We start from the raw sequence: 7609 nt of genomic DNA, 5'->3' as shown, positions 1-7609 counted from the left end.
TAAATTGGGCATAGAGGCGGTCATGGACATTATGAGTAACACTGACAAAAGTGACATGTGCTGTCAATTTGTGAAGAAAGCTTTATGTTTCATACTCTCCAACAATACATTTAAATTTGGCCAGCAGTGGTCCAGGCAGCCGCACGTCACGGCGATGGCGACCCCAGTATCGTGCACCTATGCTAACTTCTACCTAAATAGGTTTGAGGACAAGTTTGTTTTCTCTGTCACTAACCCTTTCCTTAAATATATACAGCTATTTATACGCTACGTGGATGCTATATTCGTGGTGTGGTCTGGAACTCAGACCATAATTATTAGAGGTTTTCGTAAACCCACTGCGACTAATTCCATTCTACACCATGACAGCTTTCATCCACATAGTGTGAAGCGATCAGTGCTCTATGGGCAATTTATTAGGCTCAGAAGAATCAACAACACTGATGAGGGGTTCGTAAGACAAGCATGAGAGCTAAAAGAGAGATTAATTAGAAGGGGCTACCGGGTGAGTGAGTTGGACAAAGCTATGCATAGAGCACAAATATACAAGCAGAAACAGATTCTTCAGAGAGGTAGAAGGAAGGGATCTAGTAGCAGTAGCGAAGATGGATTCACGTTCACATTTAAGTTCAGTCCGGTATCTGATCTGATTAGCCAGGTCATCTACAACAACTGTTTAAAAGATGTTGCAGCAAAGAGACCTTTGGTAGCCTTCAAGAGATGCCACACACTCAAGGACACATTAGTTAGTAGTTGCTTGATCGAGAGCAGGGTTAATTGGTTAACCAGCAGAAGACCGGTAGGGAACTATAGATGTGGGGACTGTTCTTTCTGTAGTCACAACTACCAACAAATATTTCTCACATTTGGAGCGGTAATCACAGAGTAACACAGTTCATTACCTGCAAGATGGCTTATGTTGTTTACATCGTTATGTGTTGATGCATAGCCTTCTACATAGGCAAAACAATAAGACCAATGTTTGACAGATTCAGGGAGCATTTGAACTGGAAAAGGATGTCTCCGCCTCATTGAACATGTACGTACAGCGCATGGAGGAAACATTTGAAATTTGAGTTTTGCGGGCATTGATGTTGTCCCTCCTTTAACACAGGGAGGTGATAGACACTGCCTTTTGCTTCAGAAGGAAGCAAGGTGGGTCATCCGCTCAGATGCCGTTGGTGCACTGGGCCTTAATGAGAGGAACGATCTCAGTGTCTTTATCTAATAGCTGAATAGTGCTGGTGGGTTGTTTAAGTTATGTATTGTATCTGATTTTAATCGAGTTTTAACATCACAGATAGTGGTGTTAATTGCATGTGATCACGCTTAAAAAGGGCGCTGACTCAGCGCCATGATGACAGTAACTGCAGTTTCCGCGAAACGGCCGTTGCTACTTAGCATTTTGGGAGATGTGAGACCGTGCCAGCCCTATTGTGTATGACGATTATGTCAATGAAAAAAGATTGTTGATTCCAGTGGTGAGTGCTGCCTATTCTTTTTACCTCTACAATCAATTGTTTGAGCCATTGTCTTCTAAAAGGCAGAGCACCACGCACACTGCATTGTACAAGGGTCAGGAAACTAAGCCGGGCTGGAGTGCGTACCGACCGGTGCCATCAGTGGTCTTTCTGTTTCTATGCTTGCTATTTCACAGGATATGTGGGGATTTTTTGCTACCCAAATGTACTCTTTAGACAAAGTTTATAAATATGCTGTCAATGGAGCCTTATTTGTAACATTAGTTTATGGATAAAGTTTAGACATTAGTTTATGGACAAAGTGGCATGGTGTCGGGTGGGAAGAAGAAATGAAGAAGTGAACCAGGGTATGAAAATGGTGCTGAACTTTTAAAAATCATTCATTAGCAAGTTGCCTGTGTTAATGTTCAACATGAATTTGGAAATGGTATATCTAAGGTGGCAAACCCTTTCAAATAACCTGAGTGTGTTGGACCAATGTGGTCCAAAAGCTGCCCAGTTCTTACTGTATTCAAAAAGGTTGCAGTTAAACACTGCATGATCTGAAAGATGGTGAATGGGCTGAAGATATTCCTAGACTTGGAACAGGTAGCAGTGACCTACCCAGGCCAGGAGATGAGAGGTTTTCCAGGATCAACATATTCCTGGCCCATCATATTGGTGGTGGTTCAACTATGGCAGGGCTGTCCAACCTGTGGCTCTCCAGCTGTTGTAAAACTACAACTCCCACCATGCCCTGCTGTAGGCTAATAGCTGTAGGCAGACTGGGCATACTGGGAGTTGTAGTTTTGCAACACCTGGAGAGCCGCAGGTTGGCCGTCCCTGAACTATGGCATCCCGGCCGATCAGCTGTTTGAAGGGGGCTGCTATGCCAGGAGCCTGGTTTAGCAAGAAAGGGGCATGGTCTGCCATAAAAGAGAAGTTTCCATCACTATCTGATTGGAGGGGGTCCACCACCCTGTACACCTGTCAATTAGCTGTTCTGCAGTAGCTCTGGGACCGGAAACTGGCACTGGAACTATATAGCTCTGCTTTCTGTGCAGTGGATGGAGCTGGTTACTGCATCACTGCCCCCATTCACTTTAACGGGAGCAGTGCTGCAGTAACCACGACACAGTAGACAGTGTTATGTAGTTCCAGAGCTACTGCAGAACAGCTGAACTGTAGGGGAGGGGGGTGTCAGATCCCCACTAATCAGATCGTGATTGCCTGTCCTGAGGATAGGCCATCACTTGTACAATTTTGGACAACCCCATTAATGCAAAGAAATGTGGTTCTTGAAGGTACCATAGGCTCAAACATTTCTGACTACTTTCTGGCTATTTGTAAGCAATCTGTATGTAACATGACTATATGGCGCTTACTAATATGTTTGATTTTGTTATATTTCATAAGCCATATCCCCTTGTTGGTCAAATCTTCTGTGCTGCCCTCATAGAGGTCCTGTCCAGAAGATAGCTGCTGATTGGGGGTTATGTGACCAGATGCACAAATACACAGTGCAGCTGCACTAAACTCCCAACAGTAAAGTACAGATCTCTCTTTGTCCTCTGTTTCTTGAACAGGGGGCCCTGGAGTCCAGAAATATGTTGCATTTGAGACTTTAAATAAAGTAACTTTTGGATTATCTTTCTCCTCTGGATTACACCCTTTTGGAAGCATGCACCTAGGTTATGCCCTTCTGATATCCTTCTGTGCAACTGATTAGCCTGGTTGTTTTTTTTTTGTCCCACATCCTCTTCTGCGTCAGCAATGGAACCATTCAGCACATGCCTAGATACAGGAGATTCGGCTACATGTATCTACAAAGGCGCAGAATACTTTTAGCACTAGGACGCAACAACTGCCAGCATCCACTGCTTACAGATGAAATCCATGGGCAGCCAGGGACCATGAACCAGGTGCTGTGGTGAGAGATGTCAGGCCTGGGGGCACCTAGCCTTTATGCTGCCTGGGGCAAAAACTGAAATGGAGCGCCCCCGCCATGCCAATTTCTTAACCCAACCCCTTCCTTCCAGCAAGTGCAAGACAAAGATCTCTTCTAGTCTGTGCCCCGAGCATTATGTAGCCTGGCTCAAGCAGCGCAATAATGATGACACTGGCCTCTGATAGGCTACAGGAACTAGGACTAAAGCCTACTAGAGGAAAAGGTGGGCCAGGGAGACATCGCTCTCATGCCCCATTGCAGGATTCAACTGTATTATTTTTACAAAGCGTCAACCCCATTACATACGATCAGTGATCACTAATATGTCTTGTAAAACACACAGCATTCATTTTCCTTGTTAAAAAACAATTTATTTCTATATATTTTTCTGTAAATGCTTAGCGCTGCATTATTTAAAATAGCAGCAGAGATATGCCTACCTCTCCATGGCTATCATTTACTTTATTACTTGCAAGGAACCATCTACTGAACAAAAAGAAAATCACAGAAACACAAAACTGTTCTTGTTTAGAAATGGTTTAATTGCCAGAAATATACAATACTGTTATAAAGAAAAGATGACCTTTGAAAAGCCCTTAAACCACACATCACATTTCCTGTCCAAAACAGAGAATGGAAGAAATAAAGGGTTTATTTAAATACACAACAACTAAGGAAAGGCTCTGGGTTGTTAACAAGGAAAAATGGCTGCAACATGATATAATTGATGCTAGATGCACAGAAAAAATATAGAATTTGCTAAAATGTAACTAGTGCAGAGAATATCAGCATAGTTTCCTTTTCTGTATTCAGGATACCTAAACCTTTTGGCAGTTTGAGAGCTCTATATGCGGTATATTATATAGGTATATGTATACTGTATATACACATTAATGATAAGCGATTAAAGTGAGTCGCTTCTACCGGTTCAGAATTAATCTTGAATTTCCCCAAAAGTTTGAATTCTAACTAACCCAATTTTTTTGTGATTAGAGAAAAAGAGAGACTAGTATGCTACTCTGGGTTTCTGGGCAATAGATATGCATTGCCTGAGAGGTACTCTCTCATTACAGAGAGTGCCTAGTATGTGTAGTACATTCATGATAAGATTTTTCCCTGATGGTAGCCTCAAGCTGTTTAATCATAAGAAGATGTTTTGTCTATTGCTGTGCTTTCATCCCCAAATGCAAGTTAGTCTCCTTTCTAAAAAGGTAGGAATACTGAGTGTCTCATACCAGTAAGCAACTTATTTCTAGATACGGTAACTACCTTTTAGTAGAGCCAAGCATAGAAAACTTGCTTGGCTGTCTGAGAGGCCTTGGTTGGGGTACTATTTCTCCTTATGAAGACCACAGAGTATGCGTGAGGAGTATTATAAATCAGTCAACGCTCCTCTGGGTTTCAGGGAAAAATATATAAATATTAGCAAATGTGACATCTGCTGACATCAGATAGGTTTAGCAAAGGTAATTTGAATATCTTTCCTAGTGACCCAGGAGGGTGCTGCCTGGCCTACAATACTCCACACATTTACTATGCATACTAGGAGCTTTCTGTAATGAGAAAGAATACCCTCCCAGGCAATGCATATACTGTATTGCCCTGAAACCCAGAGTAGCAGATTAGGTACTTTTTTCGCTTTATAAGACACACCTGATGATAAGATGGACCTTGTTTTAGAGGAGGAAAATAGGAAAAAAATATTTTGAACTAAATGGTGTGCTTTTGGTGGGAGGTCTGTGGATGGCACATTGTTATAGGATGATCTATGGATAACGCACTGTTATGGGACGGGATCTGTGGATGACACACATATGGTACCTTATGCTGGTATCAGTGTCATTTCCTTGTGTATCACAGTCATTAGTCTCATCTCATGTACCTGTGTGTTGCAGACTGTCATTAATGCCTCCATCAAACTGGGCCTTGGTCAAAGTGGCCATCACATGTCAAATCAGTTCAATTCGAGCCCTAGAAGTGGCACTGCTTTGTTAAACTGATCACTAACTTGTAGCAATATTCACTGTCAGAAAAGCGGGCAGACTAGCAGCATCACGTCAGTCAGTCAGTAGCACTCCATCTACTTTATTAATACATTCTGTGATGTGAGGAGTAAGTGTCCCCATTGACTGGAAGCAGGAGGACATGCGAAACATCATCACGCTGGAGTGCAGGTCCTGTCCTGTGCATCAAGTGAGGAACAAGTCTTCCCCGTGGTGCGTTCAAATGGATTTTTTTTTTTGGGCACAAGCATTGTGTTAAGGGGGCATTAATAATACTGGGGCAACTAATGTGGGCTTTATTAATACTGGGGCCACTAATGGAGGACAAATAATACTAAGGGGACACTAATGGGGTCATTCTTTAAAAATGACTAAGTGAGGACCACTAATGGGGGCCTTATTGATACTGTGGGCCACCAATGGGGAATTATTAATACTGGGGGCCACTAATAGGGCATTATTAATAATAAGAGGGCCCTATTGGGGGCATTCATTTTACTGGGGGCCATTAGTGGGGATATTATTAATACTAGAGGCAGAATAATACTGAGGGGCACTAATGGGGGAATCAGTATAACTGGTGGCCACTAATCATGGCATTATTAATAATGGGGGCACTAATGGAGGACAAATAATACAAACCGGATTCCCAAAAAGTTGGGACACTAAACAAATTGTGAATAAAAACTGAATGCAATCATGTGGAGATGGCAAATGTCAATATTTTATTTGTAATAGAACGTAGATGACAGATCAAATGTTTAATCCAAGTAAATGTATCATTTTAAAGTAAAAATACATTTAATTCAAATTTTCACCGTGTCAACAAATCCCCAAAAAGTCGGGACAAGTAGCAATAAGAGGCTGGAAAAAGTAAATTTGGGCATAACGAAGAGCTGGAAGACCAATTAACACTAATTAGGTCAATTGGCAACATGATTGGGTATAAAAAGATCTTCTCAGAGTGGCAGTGTCTCTCAGAAGCCAAGCTGGGTAAAGGATCACCAATTCCCACAATGTTGCGCAGAAAGATAGTGGAACAATATCAGAAAGGTGTTATCCAGCGAAAAATTGCAAAGACTTTGCATCTATCATCATCAACTGTGCATAACATCATCCGAAGATTCAGAGAATCTGGAACAATCTCTGTGCGTAAGGGTCAAGGCCGTAAAACCATACTGGATGCCTGTGATCTCCGGTCCCTTAAATGACACTGCACCACAAACAGGAATGCTACTATGAAGGAAATCACAGAATGGGCTCAGGAATACTTCCAGAAACCATTGTCAGTGAACACAATCCACCGTGCCATCCGCCGTTGCCAGCTGAAACTCTACAGTGCAAAGAAGAAGCCATTTCTAAGCAAGATCCACAAGCTCAGGCGTTTTCACTGGGCCAGGGGTCATTTAAAATATAGTGTGGCAAAATGGAAGACTGTTCTGTGGTCAGACGAGTCACGATTCGAAGTTCTTTTTGGAAATCTGGGACGCCATGTCATCCGGACCAAAGAGGACAAGGACAACCCAAGTTGTTATCAACGCTCAGTTCAGAAGCCTGCATCTCTGATGGTATGGGGTTGCATGAGTGCGTGTGGCATGGGCAGCTTGCATGTCTGGAAAGGCACCATCAATGCAGAAAAATATATTCAGGTTCTAGAACAACATATGCTCCCATCCAGACGTCATCTCTTTCAGGGAAGACCCTGCATTTTTCAACAAGATAATGCCAGACCACATTCTGCATCAATCACAACATCATGGCTGCGTAGGAGAAGGATCCGGGTACTGAAATGGCCAGTATGCAGTCCAGATCTTTCACCTATAGAGAACATTTGGCGCATCATAAAGAGGAAGGTGCAACAAAGAAGGCCCAAGACGATGGAACAGTTAGAGGCCTGTATTAGACAAGAATGGGAGAGCCTTCCTATTTCTAAACTTGAGAAACTGGTCTCCTCGGTCCCCAGACGTCTGTTGGGTGTTGTAAGAAGAAGGGGAGATGCCACACAGTCGTGAAAATGGCCTTGTCCCAACTTTTTGGGGATTTGTTGACACCATGAAATTCTGATTCAACATATTTTTCCCTTAAAATGGTACATTTTCTCAGTTTAAACTTTTGTTACGTGATTTATGTTCTATTCTGAATAAAATATTAGAAGTTGGCACCTCCACATCATTGCATTCAGTTTTTATTCACGATTT

The sequence above is a fragment of the Bufo gargarizans genome, chromosome 2 (genome assembly GCF_014858855.1).
Source record: "Bufo gargarizans isolate SCDJY-AF-19 chromosome 2, ASM1485885v1, whole genome shotgun sequence".
Taxonomy (NCBI): domain Eukaryota; kingdom Metazoa; phylum Chordata; class Amphibia; order Anura; family Bufonidae; genus Bufo; species Bufo gargarizans.
The sequence above is the reverse complement of the archived record's forward strand: the minus strand, read 5'-3'. Positions refer to the sequence as shown.